General features: G+C 43.6%; 1 protein-coding gene across 3 annotated transcripts in view; it reads right to left on the bottom strand.

The window, feature by feature from the left end:
* The window catches only part of WIPI2 (WD repeat domain, phosphoinositide interacting 2), a 195,741-nt gene that overhangs the window by 93,805 nt on the left and 83,242 nt on the right, over positions 1-18,694 (bottom strand). The gene's annotated exons all lie outside the window — the stretch shown is intronic.

Here is an 18,694-nt window from a genome sequence, read left to right as displayed (position 1 = left end):
GAAGGTATCAAAAAAGGTCAGAAGCCATAGGGGACTTTATTTTTTTTTTACTTTATTTAAATGCTTGTATATTGGGCTACTGAATTTTTGCAACAGAGTTTTGATAACTTTGAACAATTTATATATTTATCATCTATAGCCTCTGTGTTGCACTGTCTATTGCGGACTGCAAAACGAGTTATTAAGAATCTATCAATGAGCTCAATCTGACAGGACAGTTTGCTACTCTTATTTATTTTTTTCTGAGCTCCTCTGTGCTGACTTATGACCACAGACTGAGCTGAACATTAAAGGTCAGAAATAAGCTGTGACGAGATCAGAAGCAGCCAGATAAAAGTGAAAAACTCTTCTTTGAGAACAAGCTGACCAACCAATGGATTCTCAGTTAACTCATTCAGCATCCATCACTGTGTTGGGAAACAAAACAGTCAAATGGTGGAAAATTATTAATGAAACTCAATTGCAAAATTGTTTTTGCATGCAAGAAAAAATGTACCCAATAGTGTCCATATATTTTAAATTCATGAATCTATCATGACAATTTCTTACAAGAAAAGCTACATCAGGCCTCATTCATCAAACTGTCTTTGTTGTCACAAAAACTAGATGTCAGTGTGGAGACATGGGGGGTCAGCGGGTGCCCTGGTCTGCTAGCCGCAACCGAATGGACCAGGGATCGTACCACCAAACGCCGCTCTCCTTCTACTGTGGGCGTAATACTACTCAGACAATACAGGGTGAGGGTAAAACAATGTGGCAATGCTTTATTGAACCACAAAATAGGCAAACAACACATAAAAAAAAAATCTGCAAAATACCCAAGATGATGCAAAATTGCACAGTCTCACCCTTCCGCTGACTTGCCGGGATAACAGCAGCTGTGACTTTAGAGCTTCCAGCACTGATTACCCCAACTGGGCTACGCACACAGAGTGGAGGTAACGACAAGCTTAGGAAGAGGACAAGTCCATTGAAGTACAAGGCCAGTTGTCTGGAGGGTCACAACCTGGCTTCTCCGAATATCTCCATGGAGCCAGGTGATCAGTGGGTCCCATTCCAGGCTTTCACAAACGTATTCATGGGGCTCAGGTGACTGGTGGGTCCAAACCCTGACTACCCCACACATATTCATGGTTCATATATTCACGGTTCAGTGATGGTCAATGAAGCAGATCTGGTATTCTGTTCAGCCGGGGCCGTGGTCCCCTAAGCTGGCATCCCATACAATGTCAAACCTGAGGACCTCATGATGGAGCCATGATGTCTTGACTGCTATCTTGTGAACAGTCTCTGATTCTTTGGATTGCTAGATGTCTTGGCTGACTGAATGACTGGATGTCTATTTGTCTCTCTTGGCTGTCTGGATGTCTCTGTATAGGGAGGTATACATACCCTTTTTTAGTTAACAACTGACCTTCAAGCCAGCAATCACAGGTAAAGGGGAAGAATGGTGACAAGATCAACTCGCATTGTTTGGTTAAGTAATCTATTTGCTTAGTTTTCCTTATCTGTTTTGCAAGTCAACAAACTAGCTGGCCTGGACAATGTGTAATCAACTTATCATCAAACATCATTGTTCAATGACCCTGTATTACTGTCTTGCAAAGATGGCTGACAATAAGTTGTAGGAGCTGATATAAGATGCAAAACACATTAGACATTCATTTAGAAATATCAATTTAACCTACAAGAAGAGTCAACATTTCAGACTCTTGACCAACAAGAAAGAAACACAAATTGAAAACTCAACATATAGATAACAGTCTATTCTCTCTTTCTCTCTGACTTACTGAAAATAAACGTCCGGTTAATTAACATAAAAATGCTGTGTCAACACAAACAGCTTTCATTCTACCAAGGTTGTTTTATAGTCCACCCATCACACATTAGATGGTCAGCCGACAGCTATCACAGCAGTCTCTGCCATAGAAAAGGGCACTCTGCTGGTGGCTTATCTAAAGAAAAACAAAAGGCTCAACAGTTCGAAATCGGACATGTGGGATCTTTAAGTCCCCCGACAATCAATTGTTAGGGGCACTTATATACTGTAGATTAGACTGTCAGCTGAACTCTTCACTGTGCGCAGGTTCATCTGATGTTTGTCCCATAATGTGTATGGGTGGGGGGCTTAAGAAATGAATGAATCTGTTTCCTTCTTAGCCAATTGACTGGTATTCTTTGAGAAGGAATGTAGTGTTGTAAGTGAGTGTAACCAATATACATACACACAGAACAAATTAACACATCCAGCTTCATCCAATGTAATGTGTTAAATTGCGATAGCTGGTCATGTGCACTAGCCTTAGGGGAGATGTCCAACGAAAAAGATTTTTCAAACCGTAGGCTACGTTCACACATCGTGCTCGTCATCGAACAATAGGTCCCTGAAAAACTGTATTCCGACTGGAACCCTGACATAGTCGTTCACTTACATGAAGTTGACCAAGTCACTGGACACTGTCTGATTTCCAGCCTGGCAGTATTTATCTTTTTAGACATGCACAAAAACATGGCTTCCTTGCTAACGCCCTTGACAACACTAAATGGTGGCCATCTGCTTTAAAAAGGCTGCTCACATCATTTTGTTAAATGTTGTTTAGGATCCTGAAGGTAGATGTATTCTGGTGTTCCAATGGCTCCAATCACCTCGGTCTCCTAATTTTGCAGCAAACCATCAAACATAGAGCAAACTGTTCTTTTCTGTATAAATAGCCTAAGGTGGTAAAACCGTTACATGGGAGTAAAATACATCCAGAGGGTCCAGGCTGGTAACTATATGTGATCATGCACTACCTATTAGAAATGTTTGCTTGCCCTGTGTTTGGGAAATAGTTATATGTCTATTGATTTATACATTTGCACTTTATTGTAACCACATACAATCCATTTACTAATGTATCTGTCCTGTCCTTTGGGAGGTATCAATGTGCTAGCTGACTCATGCACTTACATTTTATAATAGATCCTAACATTACCAGATCCCTGAATACATGGATAGCAGCTCAAAAACAAGAGTTTTATGTATGTCATTTTATGGGTCTGAGCACCTCTGCACTTCCACTCCTGCAACTGTGCAATTTTCTTCTACAACACTAGGTGGAACCTCCATATATAAAATTTAAACAGAGCGAAACTGCATGTGTGCACCCACACGTATATTCATATGCAACTTACGTACATATTCTCCTTTCCCTTTCCTGTGGATCAATTTAACTACCGCCATTTAATAATGTACAGAACATTAGCATGTATTTGTGTTTACATCAATATTCCAGCCCGGTCATATTCTGCATATTCGTGTATCGCCTTTAAATGTTTTTATCCATTTTTGTTATGTTATTTAATAAAGATTATAGAATTTACCGTATATGTTTGTCAATGGGAGTTTTTCTGTAGGCTTGCTGTTCTCTTCTGTGTAATAGGGCAAGGCACTCCTGTTACAGGTGTACAAGTAGGGGCAAAATCCACAATAAAATAAATGGAAAGCTTGGCACTTAAAATCATGTGAAGAAGTGTTTAATTGCAATCTGCAGTAAACATTTTACGCTTCAGCCTAAAGTAGACCTTCTTCAGATCAACATTCAGATACCCCATTTGGTGGTGCTGTATTTGATATATGCTACATCTGTTACCTTCCTGTATTTTATAGGTAGTTTTATATCTAATCCTTACTGGTGCTAGTAACATTAAATAATAAATGTGAAATGCTACTTAGTAAAACTGCATATCCCATCATCTATTCTAGTAATTTAAAACAGGTTTTGTCTGCGAAAGAACACTGCTGGTACATGTAATATCTGATTGTATGTACATACATGCTAATATATAAATACAAGCTACTATGTAAATACCGCATTTATATTGTTGGATTGTGTTTCTTTCACTATGATTCTGACATCACTTATTTTCTTTGTACACAATTTTTGATCATCTGCTATTTTTCTTGCACACAGTTGATCTGTGGAAGATCTACTCTAGACCGAAATGTCGTACGTTTTCTGTAGATTGCACTTATTCACACGATTGTGAGTGCCAAGATCTTCATCTATTTGTTCTCTTCTGTAGTCCGTTTACGGTCATTCATCCTCACGTGCACAGAGTAATTTTTACAGTTGCAACTTTGACCCCAAACTGGACAGATACTTCTTTCCAACCTCTTAGTTTGTTCCAACCCCTCCTCTCTCTCCCACTTCCTTCAAGATCAGCACCACTGGGCCCTGTGATGGAAAGTACTTCAGCGAGGGAACACTATAGTCACTGCACTTATACTGTTTCATTTTATACTAAGATAGACCAAAATACTGGTCTCTCCAGTATTTCTCTCCCCAGATTGGCCGTTGAGTCCTTCCCTTCTATGTAAGTGCAAGTAGGTTTTAAAAGAAGCTATCAGAAAATGACATTGTTCGAAGCAGGTTTTTTCCCCCCGGCTTCATTGGCGCACTGCCAGGGAGAATGAGAATTGCACACAAGATTAGCAAGAAGCTGGCTGTGACGCTGCTCTTGCAAATCATGTTCCTCGCGCCCACAGGGGTGTAATAACATGAGTAACCACTCATTAGTTTGTATATCCCTAGAAAAATTATGAAAATTATTTTAGGGAAATGTAGTAAAAAAGAACCAACCAAAAGGGGCTTGTTTAAATAATAGGAAAAGTGAAGTAAACACATGGCAGTTTGGGGGACATGTTAGGCTACGTTCACATTAGCGTTGTGTCAGGCGCAGCCGCGGCGACGCATGCGTCATGCGCCCCTATATTTAACATGGGGGGCGCATGGACATGCGTTGCACTTGCGTTTTGTGACGCATGCGTCACTGTGGTGCATGCGTCAGGGCGCAGAGGACGCAGCATGATGCAGTTTTTTCTGCGCCAAAAACCATGCAAAAGTGGACGCATGCGTCACAAAACGCTGCATTGTGCATGCGTTTACATTTGCGTTGTGCGTTGCGTCGCCGACGCTGCACCGCACAACGCAAATGTGAACGTAGCCTTAGCCCAGCTTACAGGAGCAGCAGCTACTCCCTTCCAGTCATATGGGCGGTGCATATGTTGTGGATAAACTTGGCACACACGTGGTCAAATGAAAGTGAGATTTAATCGAAAGAGAGTACATACAATATTGACGTTTCGGTCTCAGATTAGACCTTCATCAATGTACCTCTCAGAGTATTTCACAGATTGACGTTCTAATAGGAGATTAATCCCTCTGCTTGTGGCTGGTACAGCTATAAATAGCAGGCTACACTTGGTGCCGGTGCTGTGCTATGCGGACGCAGGACGAGCGGTGGATGCCGCGTCCGCATAGCACAGCACCGGCACCAAGTGTAGCCTGCTATTTATAGCTGTACCAGCCACAAGCAGAGGGATTAATCTCCTATTAGAACGTCAATCTGTGAAATACTCTGAGAGGTACATTGATGAAGGTCTAATCTGAGACCGAAACGTCAATATTGTATGTACTCTCTTTCGATTAAATCTCACTTTCATTTGACCACGTGTGTGCCAAGTTTATCCACAACATAAGTACGGTTTGGGCACCTACTTGTGCACGACAATTTATAGTAGTGCCTACGGCTATCTTCCACATATGGGCGGTGCAGTGAGCAGTTACACTTGGCTGTAATCACCACCTGGCACTGCACCAGATACGGCATTGTGATACAGCCTCTGCATGGGAATTGTAGCACTAAAACTTCACTTCACAAAATAAATCCACAGTAAGAAACAACAGTTCTAAGAATTTCAAACCAGCTAGGCTTTAGCGCTACCATCCCCTTGTGGAAGCTGTATCATGCTACTATCTCAAATACATTTACTTATCCAGGAGCCTATCCACGCACCGCCCGATACGCCTGAACTTCATGTGGCAGAGGGGAGCTACAGTAATATTCATCTCCTTTTTTCTTTGTTTTTACTCAATGGCCGTCTGCTCTGCAGCGTTTTTTTCTGGTCCTGCATATTGACTCTGAAGGTGTGGTGGACTGTTCAAAATGTCCTCCACATTTAATTACTAGTCAACAATCAAAAAGGCAAAATTGAAATGCGTAATAAAAATATGAAGCTACACATTGCTAGTAGATCCTCAATGCTATACTGTGTTATCCAGATGGAAATTTATTTTAAAATAGCAATCTCTTACTTGAATTGCTTTCTTAACAAGCTGGAAAACTTTGGACAATAAGCCTACTCTCTCGAGTACTTGTTATATAATCCAGAGCTCCTCAAGCTGGAAGGCTGTCTATCAGTAAAGAGACCGCCAGATGAGGCACAGCTAGGGAGGCAGCTTTCAGTAAAGTGACTATATGATGCAAAGTGCCATTTAGGCTAAGGTTACATGGCGACTGAAACAGCATTGTCACACAACATCTAAAGAGTTCCCATTGTGTCATGCTGCGACCAGCGACTTGGTTCCACAAAATATCTGACTAATTTTGTAGTTATTTTGTTATACAGTTAGGTCCATATATATTTGGACAGAGACAACATTTTTCTAATTTTGGTTATAGACATTACTACATTGAATTTTAAACAAAACAATTCAGATGCAGTTGAAGTTCAGACTTTCAGCTTTCATTTGAGGGTATCCACATTAAAATTGGATGAAGGGTTTAGGAGTTTCAGCTCCTTAACATGTGCCACCCTGTTTTTAAAGGGACCAAAAGTAATTGGACAGATTAAATAATTTTAAATAAAATGTTAATTTTTAGTACTTGGTTGAAAACCCTTTGTTGGCAATGACTGCCTAAAGTCTTGAACTCATGGACATCACCAGACGCTGTGTTTCCTCCTTTTTGATGCTCTGCCAGGCCTTCACTGCAGTGGTTTTCAGTTGCTGTTTGTTTGTGGGCCTTTCTGTCTGAAGTTTAGTCTTTAACAAGTGAAATGCATGCTCAATTGGGTTGAGATCAGGTGACTGACTTGGCCATTCAAGAATATTCCACTTCTTTGCTTTAATAAACTCCTGGGTTGCTTTGGCTTTATGTTTTGGGTCATTGTCCATCTGTAGTATGAAACGACGACCAATCAGTTTAGCCCCATTTTTGGCTGGATCTGAGCACACAGTATGTCTCTGAATACCTCAGAATTCATTCCGCTGCTTCTGTCCTGTGTCACATCATCAATAAACACTAGTGACCCAGTGCCTCTGGCAGCCATGCATGCCCAAGCCATCACACTGCCTCCGCCGTGTTTTACAGATGTTGTGGTATGCTTTGGATCATGAGCTGTACCACGCCTTCGCCATACTTTTCTCTTTCTATCATTCTGGTAGAGGTTGATCTTGGTTTCATCTGTCCAAAGAATGTTCTTCCAGAACTGTGCTGGCTTTTTTAGATGTTTTTTTTTTAGCAAAGTCCAGTCTAGCCTTTTTATTCTTGATGCTTATGAGTGGCTTGCACCGTGCAGTGGACCCTCTGTATTTACTTTCATGCAGTCTTCTCTTTATGGTAGATTTGGATATTGATACGCCTACCTCCTGGAGAGTGTTGTTCACTTGGTTGGCTGTTGTGAAGGGGTTTCTCTTCAACATGAAGATTATTCGGCGATCATCCACCACTGTTGTCTTCCATGGGCGCCCAGGTCTCTTTGCATTGATGAGTTCACCAGTGCTTTCTTTTTCAGGATGTAACACACTGTAGATTTTGCCACTCCTAATATTGTAGCAATTTCTCGGATGGTTTTTTTTCTGTTTTCGCAGCTTAACCCCTTCCCGACCTTTGACGCATACGCTGCGTCATGAAAGTCGGTGCCAATCCGACCTGTGACGCAGCGTATGCGTCATGGAGGGATCGCGTCCCTGCAGATCGGGTGAAAGGGTTAACTCCAATTTCACCCGATCTGCAGGGACAGGGGGAGTGGTGCTTCAGCCCAGGGGGAGGTGGCTTCACCCCCTCGTGGCTACGATCGCTCAGATTGGCTGTTGAAAGTGAAACTGCCAATCAGAGCGATTTGTAATATTTCACCCAAAAAAAGGTGAAATATTACAATCCAGCCATGGCCGATGCTGCAATATCATCGGCCATGGCTGGAAAACCTAATCTGTACCCCCCCACACCTGCCGATCTCCTCCCCAGTCCTCCGTTATGTGGTCAGCCCCCTTAAGTGGTCCTGTCCGCTGCCCCTGTGCTCCGCCCCCAAATCCGATCACCCACCCCCCCCCTCATACTTACCGGGCCTCCTGGTGTCGGTCCGTCTTCTCCATGGGCGCCGCCATCTTCCAAAATGGCGGGCGCATGCGCAGTGCGCCCTCCGGATCTGCCGGCCGGCAGATTCGTTTCAGATATATTTTGATCACTGCGATATAGCCTATCACAGTGATCAAAATAAAAAAAATAGTAAATGATCCCCCCCCTTTATCACCCCCATAGGTAGGGACAATAATAAAAATAAATAAAATATATTTTTTTCTTTTTCTACTAGGGTTAGGGTTAGAACTAGGGTTAGAACTAGGGTTAGGGGTAGAGTTAGGGCATGTGCACACAGTGCGGATTTGGCTGCGAAGCCGCAGCGGATTGGCCGCAGATCCGCAGCGGATTGGCCGCGGATCCGCAACGGATTGGCCGCGGATCCGCAACGGATTGGCCGCTGCGAATTCGTAGCAGTTTTCCATCAGGTTTACAGTACCATGTACACCTATGGAAAACCAAATCCGCTGTGCCCATGGTGCGGAAAATACTGTTCGGAAACGCTGTGTTGTATTTTCCGCAGCATGTCAATTTTGTGCGGATTCCGCAGCGTTTTACACCTGTTCCTCAATAGGAATCCGCAGGTGAAATCCGCACAAAAAAACACTGGAAATCCGCTGGAAATCCGCAGGTAAAACGCAGTGTCTTTTACCTGCGGATTTTTCAAAAATGGTGCGGAAAAATCTCACACGAATCCGCAAAGTGGCACATAGCCTAAGGGTTAGGGTTGGAATTAGAGTTAGGGTTGGATTTAGGGCTAGGGTTGGAAATAGGGTTAAGATTAGGCTTGTGGTTAGGGCTAAGGATAGGGTTAGGGGTGTGTTGGGGTTACAGTTGTGGTTAGGGTTGGGATTAGGGTTAGGATTAGGGTTGGGATTAGGGTTAGGGTTGTGGTTAGGGGTGTGTTGGGGTTAGGGTTGTGATTAGGGTTATGGCTACAGTTGGGATTAGGGTTAGGGGTGTGTTGGGGTTAGTGTTGAAGTTAGAATTGAGGGGTTTCCACTGTTTAGGCACATCAGGGGTCTCCAAACGCAACATGGCGCCACCATTGATTCCAGCCAATCTTGCGTTCAAAAAGTCAAATGGTGCTCCCTCCCTTCCAAGCCCCGGCGTGCGCCCAAACAGTGGTTTACCCCCACATATGGGGTACCAGCGTACTCAGGACAAACTGGGCAACAACTATTGGGGTCCAATTTCTCCTGTTACCCTTGCGAAAATAAAAAATTAGTTGCTAAAACATAATTTTTGAGGAAAGAACAATTATTTTTTATTTTCACGGCTCTGCGTTATAAACTTATGTGAAGCACTTGGGAGTTGAAAGTGCTCACCACACATCTAGATAAGTTCCCTTGGGGGTCTAGTTTCCAAAATGGGGTCACTTATGGGGTGTTTCTACTGTTTAGGCACATCAGGGGCTCTGCAAATGCAACGTGACGCCCGCAGACCATTCCATCAAAGTCTGCATTTCAAATGTCACTACTTCCCTTCCGAGCCCTGACGTGCGCCCAAACAGTGGTTTTCCCCACATATGGGGTATCAGCGTACTCATAACAAACTGGGAAACAAATATTGGGGTCCAATTTCTCCTGTTACCCTTGTGAAAATAAAAAATTGCTTGCTTAAACATCTTTTTTGAGGAAAGAAAAATTATTTTTTATTTTCACGGCTCTGCGTTGTAAACTTCTGTGAAGCACTTGGGGGTTGAACATGCTCACCACACATCTAGATAAGTTCCTTGGGGGGTCTAGTTTCAAAAATGGGGTCACTTGTGGGGGGTTTCTACTGTTTAGGCACATCAGGGGCTCTGCAAACGTAACATGATGCCCGCAGACCATTCCATCAAAGTCTGCATTCTAAATCATCACTACTTCCCTTCCGAGCCCCGGCATGTGCCCAAACAGTGGTTTACCCCCACATATGGGGTATCAGCGTACTCAGGAGAAACTGGACAACAACTTTTGGTGTCAAATTTCTCCTGTTACCCTTGGGAAAATTAAAAAATTCTGGGCTAAAAAAATATTTTTGAGGAAAGAAAACACATTTATTATTTTCAAGGCTCTGCGTTATAAACTTCTGTGAAGCACTTGGGGGTTCAAAGTGCTCACCATACATCTAGATAAGTTCCCTTGGGGGTCTAGTTTCCAAAGTGGGGTCACTTGTGGGGAGTTCCTACTGTTTAGGCACATCAGGGGCTCTGCAAACGCAACGTGACGCCCGCAGAGCATTCCATCAAAGTCTGCATTTCAAAACGTCACTACTTCCCTTCCGAACCCCGACGTGTGCCAAAACAGTGGTTTACCCCCACATATGGGGTATCAGCGTACTCAGGAGAAACTGGACAACAACTTTTGGTGTCCAATTTCTCCTGTTACCCTTGGGAAAATAAAAAATTGTGGGCTAAAAAATCATTTTTGAGAAAAGAAAAATTATTTTTTATTTTCATGGCTCTGCGTTATAAACTTCTGTGAAGCACTTGGGGGTTCAAAGTGCTCACCACACATCTAGATTAGTTCCTTGGGAGGTCTAGTTTCCAAAATGGGGTCACTTGTGCGGGAGCTTCAATGTTTAGGCACACAGGGGCTCTCCAAACGCGACATGGTGTCCGCTAATGATTGAAGCTAATTTTCCATTCAAACAGCCAAATGGCGTGCCTTCCCTTCCGAGCCCTGCCGTGCGCCCAAACAGTGGTTTACCCCCACATATGGGGTATCATCGTACTCAGGACAAACTGGACAACAACATTTGGGGTCCAATTGCTAATATTACCCTTGGGAAAATAAAAAAATTCCGGGCTAAAAATCATTTTTGAGGAAAGAAAAATATTTTTTTATTTTCATGGCTCTGCGTTATAAACTTCTGTGAAGCACCTGGGGGTTTTAAGTGCTCACTATGCATCTAGATAAGTTCCTTGGGGGGTCTAGTTTCCATGCCATGCACCCAAACAGTGGTTTACCCCCACATATGAGGTATCGGCGTACTCAGGAGAAATTGCCCAACAAATTTTAGGATCCATTTTATCCTGTTGCCCATGTGAAAATGAAAAAATTGAGGCTAAAATTTTGTGTGAAAAAAAAGTACTTTTTCATTTTTACGGATCAATTTGTGAAGCACCTGAGGGTTTAAAGTGCTCACTATGCTTCTAGATAAGTTCCTTGGGGGGTCTAGTTTCCAAAATGGGGTCACTTGTGGGGGAGCTCCAATGTTTAGGCACACGGGGGCTCTCCAAACGCGACATGGTGTCCGCTAAAGATTGGAGCCAATTTTTCATTCAAAAAGTCAATGGCGCTCCTTCCCTTCCGAGCCTTACCATGTGCCCAAACAGTGGTTTACCCCCACATGTGAGGTATCGGTGTACTCAGGACAAATTGGACAACAACGTTCGTGGTCCAGTTTCTCCTTTTACCCTTGGGAAAATAAAAAAATTGTTGCGAAAAGATCATTTTTGTGACTAAAAAGTTAAATGTTAATTTTTTTCTTCCATGTTGCTTCTGCTGCTGTGAAACACCTGAAGGGTTAATAAACTTCTTGAATGTGGTTTTGAGCACCTTGAGGGGTGCAGTTTTTAGAATGGTGTCACTTTTGGGTATTTTCAGCCATATAGAACCCTCAAACTGACTTCAAATGTGAGGTGGTCCCTAAAAAAATGGTTTTGTAAATTTTGTTGTAAAATAGAGAAAACACTGATCAAATTTTAACCCTTATAACTTTCTAGCAAAAAAAAAAATTTGTTTCCAAAACTGTGCTGATGTAAAGTAGACATGTGGGAAATTTTATTTATTAACTATTTTGTGTCACATAACTCTCTGGTTTAACAGAATAAAAATTCAAAATGTGAAAATTGCAAAATTTTCGCCAAATTTCCGTTTTTTTCACAAATAAACTCAGAAATTATCGACCTAAATTTGCCACTAACATGAAGCCCAATATGTCACGAAAAAACAATCTCAGAATCGCTAGGATCCGTTTAAGCGTTCCTGAGTTATTACCTCATAAAGGGACACTGGTCAGAATTGCAAAAAATGGCCAGGTCATTAAGGTCAAAATAGGCTGGGTCATGAAGGGGTTAAGGATGGCTTGTTTCACTTGCATGGAGAGCTCCTTTGACCGCATGTTTACTTCACAGCAAAACCTTCCAAATGCAAGCACCACTCCTCAAATCAACTCCAGGCCTTTTATCTGTTTAAATGAGAATGACATAACGAAGGGATTGCCGACATATGTCCTTGAAATAGCCTTGGAGTCAATTGTCCAATTACTTTTGGTCCCTTTAAAAACAGGGTGGCACATGTTAAGGAGCTGAAACTCCTAAACCCTTCATCGAATTTTAATGTGGATACCCTCAAATGAAAGCTGAAAGTCTGAATTTCAACTGTATCTGAATTGTTTTGTTTAAAATTCATTGTGGTAATGTCTATAACCAAAATTAGAAAAATGTTGTCTCTGTCCAAATATATATGGACCTAACTGTATTAGGCTAAAGAAATTAAAAATAAAAAGGAAAATTTAGGGTATGTGCAGACATTCAGTAATCAGAAGTTTGAACGCAGCACATGTCCGCTACGTCCAAAGCGCTGCCGGCTATTGAACACAGGTGAATCCGCATGTGTTCATTGAACAGTGCCGAATCACCTTGTCCAATATATTGTACAGGTGAAATTTATCTTGCGGAGAGTGAGCGTCGCATGCCCGTCTCCGCAGGGAAGCCGGAGGCGTCCGTGCACACATAATGGAGATGGGATTTCTTGAAATCCCATCCTCTAGTCTACGCTGTAACATCTGGCCGCTGCGGGTTGGACACTGCTGATGTATACAGCGTCCACCCCGCAGCGTTTACTGACTGTGTAAAGATTTTTATTTTGACTATCTTGGTGTCCATGGTGAGACCTGGGCATCATCTTGTTCTCTCAGATGAGGTTCCAGTAGAAATCCTTTGATAAGTCCTGTTATTGTCTGTAAATAGAGACATTAGTGACTGGAACTCAATTAACCCCTTGTCAACATTAGCCGAAGAAACCACCCCACAATAGGGTGTCAATTGTTATGGCAGTCAGGGGCCTACTGAAGAACCCAGTCTCTACCATCTTTTCACGCTTATTTGGCAACTTTACAATAAACTACTGTACATAAGCAATCCAGTGATAAGAAGTTCAAGTCCTCTAAAAGGTACTAAAGCAAACATTTTGAAAAAATACATATAATTTTCTAAGTATAAATGACCAATTTTGCCCTCCTTTTCCTGAAACTGAAATAGCATAATTAAAAAAAAAAAAGAAGAAGCTTAACAGACTTGGGTTTCCCCATGCTTAACCGCCGTACATGTATGATGTAACAATTGAGGGGCTCACTCCGAGACCCTGCACGATCAAAAGCGAGTGTCAGCGCTGTATGAGAGCAGACACCCTGCAGCAATACCCATGATCGGTGCTAACACCGATCGCGGACATTTAACACCTTTGATGTCGCTGTCAATAGTGACAATGACACTGATCGGTATAGCAGAGGGCGACAGCTCCCTCTCTGCTCAGATTGGCAAAACACCATTTTGCAATCGTGTTGTGCCAATTGTCTCCACAGTGACCCCGGGCCAAAAGATGGCCGCGGAGCCACCAATGTCTGGCCTCTTCCCCTTCTTTGATACACTGAGCTAATGCCCTGCAATGCAAAAAAAAAATAAAAAATTTGAAAGATTATAAAAATATAGAAAAAAAAGTCACAAAATAAAGAACAAAACAAAAAAAAACTTAAAAAGTATTAATCCAATAAATATATATATTTATATAAAAACAAATATAAGTACAAATATTTGGTAGCGCTGTGTCCAGAACGACGTGACCTATGAAATGGTCCCACTAATTAACCCTGTAGAGTAAACACACAATTTCAAATGTGACTTTATATACTGGTGAAAGAAGGGCTCACTCACACGTGACGGAAGGGAAAATAGGAGTGCCGTCATGGGTTCCAAAATATCTTGTTACCGGTAAGTAACTAAGACTTTATTTGATCACCCAAGACAGCACCAAGAGAGAATTACAGAGAGGTAAGAATTTGGGGAGGGACCAAAGGCTGAAACACCCTTCTTCCAAAAGTGTGATCGGAAGAGGAACCCATATCAAAGTGGACGGAGAAGACAATGTTGCTGCTTTACATATCTGCTTGATCAAGACATCCAATCTCTCTGACCAGGAAGCTGCCATGGGCCGTGTGGATTGGGCTCTCACACCTTCTGAACTACAGTACCACATGCTGTATAAACTGAGGAAATAGCCTCCCTGATCCACCGAGTAATCGTGCATTTCAAAGCTTTAAGCCCGTCGGGGTCCTCGAAGGATACGAATAGGGAATAATCCTTTCTCCAAGGATCACTAACTGTCAGATATTCTAGTAGACACCTGTTAACGTCCAGCGTATGGAGATTTTCTTCTTTCTGATTTTTTGGGCAGGCACAAAAAGAGGGAAAAACTATCTCCTGCAATCTATGAAACTTGGAATCCACGTTTGGAAGGTAGGATGGATCTGGCTTAAAAACCACTCTGTCTTCCATAAACTGAGTGAATGGTGGAACTCTGGAAAGTGCTTGAAAATCACCAACATTTTGGGCAGATGTTAAAGTCACCAGAAAGCCCGTCTTAAGGGAAAGAATCTTTACTGGTGTTAACTCGATGGTCTCAAAAAAAGACTTTGTCGTGACTGTCAAAACTAGATTTCAGTCCTATGGCAGTACTCTTTCTTTAAGGATTGGCCTAGATTTTGATGATGCCCTAATAAACCTAAATACCCAATTATTTCCTGACAGGTCACAGCTAAAAAAGGGCCCCTAGACCTGACACCTGGACCTTGAGGGTGCTAATGGATAGGCCTAACTCAAGGCCCTTTTGCAAGAACTTTAGAACTTGACCTACTGGATCCTCATCCTCAATCTTCGACCCCGAAGTAGACAGGAACTTCCTCCAAGTTCTACTATATATTCTGGTAGTTGAAACTTCTACTTTGAAGTAGAGTGGCTACTAGAATGGGAGAAAAACGTTTTTCTATCAACAGCACCCTCTGTACTCAGTCTGGCTAATAGCTGTAAATCATTCAGCTGCGGCGATGAAAACTTAATCTCCAAACACTAACAAATACTCGGGAGATCACCCAAGCGTGCTCGGGAAATCCCGAGCAACGAGTACAGTAGCTCATCACTAGTGTCTAACTGTATCGTCCAGGACTACTGCAACTCTGAGGAACTGCTGATGGTTTACATGTATAGGCACATGGTGGTAAGCATCTTTCAGATCTAAAACTGCCATGAAGTAATTTTTAAAAAGTAACTTTACTGCTGATATTATGGACTCCTTCTTAAAAGGGCGTACTCTCAGGAATTTGATTAGAACTTTTAAATTTATTATAGTCCTAAATAAACCATCTGGTTTCTTAATCAGAAAAAGGGGAATAAAATCCCTTGCCTCTTTATGATAAGGGAACCTCCAACAGGAGTGTCTTCTGCAACAATTCTAACACCTCTAGAGCCTGTTCCGCTGTGGAGGATCGAGAGGAAGTTACCATAAACCTGTCCCGTGGAACTGAAAGGAACTCCATCAATAGCCAAGATTTTATTAGGCTATGAATCCAGTCACTCCCCAATATCTCTTTCAAAAGAAGGAAGGCCGAAAGCCACCCCACCTGTGCCAAAAGTCATTAGGACTTTTTTGGGGTTCTTGGGAGGAGGTTCAGAACATGAACCCTCTATCTTCATTCCTCCTGTCATACCACTTGATCCAGTCTCTGGATGGCTTCCCTTGGGCAAACCTTTTTTCACCGAAGGAACACTTGTAGGATGGGACAGACAAGCTAGGGAATCGTTTCTTATCATCGTCCGCCTTTTCAAGAAGTTCGTCCAAAGCCGGGCCAAACAAGTATTCCCCCTCACACGGGCTAGCACTCCAACCATAATTCCCTGCAGGCCGTATTTGGGAGGGCTGCTGAGGTGTCTGACAGCTGCGGCTCCTTTCCATCAGTGGGATAATGGATAGTATGCAGTCTCTAGAATTCTTAACCTTTAACTGAGACTCTGGAAATTTAAGGGGCTTCCACGTTACTGGTAGCACAAAGGCCCTGGAAAAGAAAAATGGCTCTTCACTCCCTGTGAGGTTCCGAGGTTGTGGGTTATAATAATCACCTAGGCAGGTTACAGGAAAGATACTGTATTTTTCGGACTATAAGATGCACCGGACTATAAGGCACACCCAGGTTATAGAGGTGGAAAATAGGGATTTTGTGTTACTCACCGTAAAATCCTTTTCTCCGAGACGTTCATTGGGGGACACAGGACTGTGTGTATGCTACTGCCGCCAGGAGGCTGACACTAAGTAAACATAAAAAAAGTTTAGCTCCTCCTCCGACGTATACACCCTGACACTGGCCGAAGGCAAACCCACTTTGGTGTAAAAAGCAGGAGAAGAACAAGAAAAAAACCAAATAAATCAGCATTAATACAGAAACAACATGTCTAGAAACAAACCCACTGACAAATAGCGTCAAATAATAAAAAATGAAACAAAAAAGGAGCCATCTGGCTAACAGGGAGGGAGCTGTGTCCCCCAATGAGCATCTCAGAGAAAAGGATTTCATGGTGAGTAACACAAAAATCCCTATTTCTCCTTCGCCTCATTGGGGGACACAAGACTGTGGGATGTCCTGAAGCAGTCCCTGGGTGGGAAATTTACTCACCCGGAATAACATCCAGGCATCTGCCGCCTATAGGTGCGCTACTGCTGCCTGAAGAACCCTTCTACCCAGACTTGCATCTGCAGAAGCCTGAGTATGGATATTATAGTGTTTGGCAAAGGTATGCAAACTAGACCAGGTTGCTGCCTTGCAAACCTGTTCTGCCAAAGCCTGGTGCCGAAGCGCCCAGGAAGCCCCCACTGCCCGAGTAGAGTGTGCTCTGATCCCGGCCGGAACGACCATGCCCTTGACGCGGTAGGCTTCCTGAATAGCCGATCGTATCCAACTGGCTATGGTCGATCTTGATGCAGCGAATTTCCTTCCTGCGACCTCTCAGGGAGGACGATCAGCGCATCCGTCTGCCGAAATGGTGCCGTCCGTGAAATGTACCTTCTGAGCGCTCTCACTAGGTCTAGCATATGGAGAGCTATTTCCACACGGTGCATTGGTGCCGGGCAAAAGGAAGGTAAGACAATGTCCTCGTTAATGTAAAACGAGGAAACCACCTTTGGCAAAAAAGAGGGTGCTGGCCTGAGCACCACCTTATCCTGATGGAACCGTAAATACGGAGCCCGACAGGATAGAGCCGCCAGTTCCGAGATCCGCCTAATGGAAGTTATGGCCACCAAGAACACGACTTTCCAGGAAAGGTAAGTTAAAGAGACGTCCCGAAGAGGTTCGAACGGAATTTCCTGCAAGGCACTTAAGACCAGGTTAAGGTCCTAAGCATCCAGGGGGGCCTTGTAAGGCGGTACCATGTGAGTGACACCCTGTAAGAAAGTCTTTACCTGTAGATTGGTAGCGATCTTGCGCTGAAAAAGAACTGACAAGGCTGATATTTGTCTTCTGAGGGTACTTGGCGCAAGCCCTGAATCCAGGCCGGCTTGGAGAAAAGCTAGAATATTAGGGATGGAGAAACGTAGCGGGGGAAGCTCATGCTTTCTGCACCATGAACGGAAAACCTTCCAGGTGTGAAGATAAATACGTGCTGAGATGGATTTCCGGGTGCTAACCATGGTAGCGGCTACCTTTTGAGAAAACCCGGCCTGCGTGAGAATCCAAGATTCAATGGCCAGGCCGTTAAACACAGGGCCCCTAAGTTCTGGTGGAAGATCGGGCCCTGAGACAGATCCGGGCACTCTGGAAGCTGCCAAGGAACCTCAGCGAGCAGCTGCACTAGGTCTGCGTACCATGACCGATGAGGCCAATCTGGGGCGACCAGGATTGCTGGGACTACCTCTGTCTTGACCTTCCTGACTACCTTCGGGAGCAGTGCCAGAGGGGGAAACAGATATGGGAGACGAAACTGGTTCCAAGGTAGAACTAACGCGTCCACAGCGATCGCCTGTGGATCTCGACACCGGGGAACAAACCTGGGTACTTTGGCATTCATCCCGGAAGCCATCAGGTCCACATGCGGGGTTCCCCAGCGCTGGCATATTTGCTGAAAAACTTCGGGATGGAGAGACCACTCCCCGGATGCAAGGCCCTGACGACTGAGAAAATCCACAGCCCAGTTTTCCTCGCCCGGGATGTGGACTGCCGAAATCACAGAGTGATTCTTCTCGGCCCAGTGGAGGACCTGTTTTACCTCGTGCATGGCCGCCCTGCTGCGGATACCCCCTTGATGATTTATGTATGCCACCGCTGTGGCATTGTCCGATTGAATCATTGAATCCAGACAGGGCAGCCTGCCAGATGATGAAAATGCTGCAGAGCCAGCCGAACCGCCCTGATCTCCAAAAGATTGATCGGGAGGGTTGACTCCCGCGAGGACCAGCGTCTCTGGACTGTGTGGTGGTAA

This window comes from Ranitomeya variabilis, chromosome 7, assembly GCF_051348905.1.
Source record: "Ranitomeya variabilis isolate aRanVar5 chromosome 7, aRanVar5.hap1, whole genome shotgun sequence".
NCBI lineage: Eukaryota > Metazoa > Chordata > Amphibia > Anura > Dendrobatidae > Ranitomeya > Ranitomeya variabilis.
The sequence above is the reverse complement of the archived record's forward strand: the minus strand, read 5'-3'. Positions and strand labels throughout refer to the sequence as shown.